The sequence below is a fragment of the Oncorhynchus keta genome, unplaced genomic scaffold (assembly GCF_023373465.1).
Source record: "Oncorhynchus keta strain PuntledgeMale-10-30-2019 unplaced genomic scaffold, Oket_V2 Un_contig_9406_pilon_pilon, whole genome shotgun sequence".
NCBI classification, from domain to species: Eukaryota; Metazoa; Chordata; class Actinopteri; order Salmoniformes; family Salmonidae; genus Oncorhynchus; species Oncorhynchus keta.
The window spans coordinates 770-2,500 of NW_026290521.1; the positions used below are offsets into that span (position 1 = coordinate 770).

At 49.7% G+C, this 1,731-nt stretch overlaps 1 long non-coding RNA gene across 2 annotated transcripts in view; it reads right to left on the minus strand.

Annotated features, from left to right (window-relative positions):
• Positions 1–409: 409 nt before the first annotated feature.
• LOC127927104 (uncharacterized) overlaps positions 410–1,731 on the minus strand; it is a 2,080-nt gene continuing 758 nt past the window's right edge. The window contains exons 2-3 of one of the 2 annotated variants that reach the window (XR_008126141.1): positions 1,466–1,731; positions 410–467 (exon numbers count right to left, since the gene is read on the minus strand). The exon at positions 1,466–1,731 is cut by the window's right edge and continues 360 nt beyond it. This is a non-coding gene — a long non-coding RNA (uncharacterized LOC127927104). Of the gene's footprint in view, positions 468–1,421 lie in introns of those variants that run through there. The other variant, XR_008126142.1, reaches the window with a different exon arrangement.

Here is a 1,731-nt window from a genome sequence, read left to right on the forward strand (position 1 = left end):
GACCTGTTGGGTCCTGTCTTGACTCCTGTCTATTAAAGGACCTGTTGGGTCCTGTCCTGACTCCTGTCTAATAAAGGACCTGTTGGGTCCTGACTCCTGTCTAATAAAGGACCTGTTGGGTCCTGACTCCTGTCTAATAAAGGACCTGTTGGGTCCTGACTCCTGTCTAATAAAGGACCTGTTGGGTCCTGTCCTGACTCCTGTCTAATAAAGGACCTGTTGGGTCCTGACTCCTGTCTAATAAAGGACCTGTTGGGTCCTGTCCTGACTCCTGTCTAATAAAGGACCTGTTGGGTCCTGTCCTGACTCCTGTCTAATAAAGGACCTGTTGGGTCCTGTCCTGACTCCTGTCTATTAAAGGACCTGTTGGGTCCTGACTCCTGTCTAATAAAGGACCTGTTGGGTCCTGTCCTGACTCCTGTCTAATAAAGGACCTGTTGGGTCCTGACTCCTGTCTATTAAAGGACCTGTTGGGTCCTGTCCTGACTCCTGTCTAATAAAGGACCTGTTGGGTCCTGTCCTGACTCCTGTCTAATAAAGGACCTGTTGGGTCCTGTCCTGACTCCTGTCTAATAAAGGACCTGTTGGGTCCTGTCCTGACTCCTGTCTATTAAAGGACCTGTTGGGTCCTGTCCTGACTCCTGTCTAATAAAGGACCTGTTGGGTCCTGTCCTGACTCCTGTCTAATAAAGGACCTGTTGGGTCCTGTCCTGTAAAGGACCTGTTGGGTCCTGACTCCTGTCTAATAAAGGACCTGTTGGGTCCTGTCCTGACTCCTGTCTAATAAAGGACCTGTTGGGTCCTGTCCTGACTCCTGTCTAATAAAGGACCTGTTGGGTCCTGACTCCTGTCTGACTCCTGTCTAATAAAGGACCTGTTGGGTCCTGTCCTGACTCCTGTAAAGGACCTGTTGGGTCCTGACTCCTGTCTATTAAAGGACCTGTTGGGTCCTGTCCTGACTCCTGTCTAATAAAGGACCTGTTGGGTCCTGTCTGACTAATAAAGGACCTGTTGGGTCCTGACTCCTCTAATAAAGGACCTGTTGGGTCCTGACTCCTGTCTAATAAAGGACCTGTTGGGTCCTGACTCCTGTCTAATAAAGGACCTCCTGTCTACTCCTGTCTAATAAAGGACCTGTTGGGTCCTGTCCTGACTCCTGTCTAATAAAGGACCTGTTGGGTCCTGTCCTGACTCCTGTCTAAAGGACCTGTTGGCTCCTGTCCTGATTCCTGTCTAAAGGACCTGTTGGGTCCTGTCCTGACTCCTGTCTAATAAAGGACCTGTTGGGTCCTGTCCTGACTCCTGTCTAATAAAGGACCTGTTGGGTCCTGTCCTGACTCCTGTCTATTAAAGGACCTGTTGGCTCCTGTCCTGACTCCTGTCTAATAAAGGACCTGTTGGGTCCTGTCCTGACTCCTGTCTATTAAAGGACCTGTTGGGTCCTGACTCCTGTCTAATAAAGGACCTGTTGGGTCCTGTCCTGACTCCTGTCTAATAAAGGACCTGTTGGGTCCTGACTCCTGTCTAATAAAGGACCTGTTGGGTCCTGTCCTGACTCCTGTCTAATAAAGGACCTGTTGGGTCCTGTCCTGACTCCTGTCTAATAAAGGACCTGTTGGGTCCTGTCCTGACTCCTGTCTAATAAAGGACCTGTTGGGTCCTGTCCTGACTCCTGTCTAATAAAGGACCTGTTGGGTCCTGTCCTGACTCCTGTCTATTAAAGGACCTGTT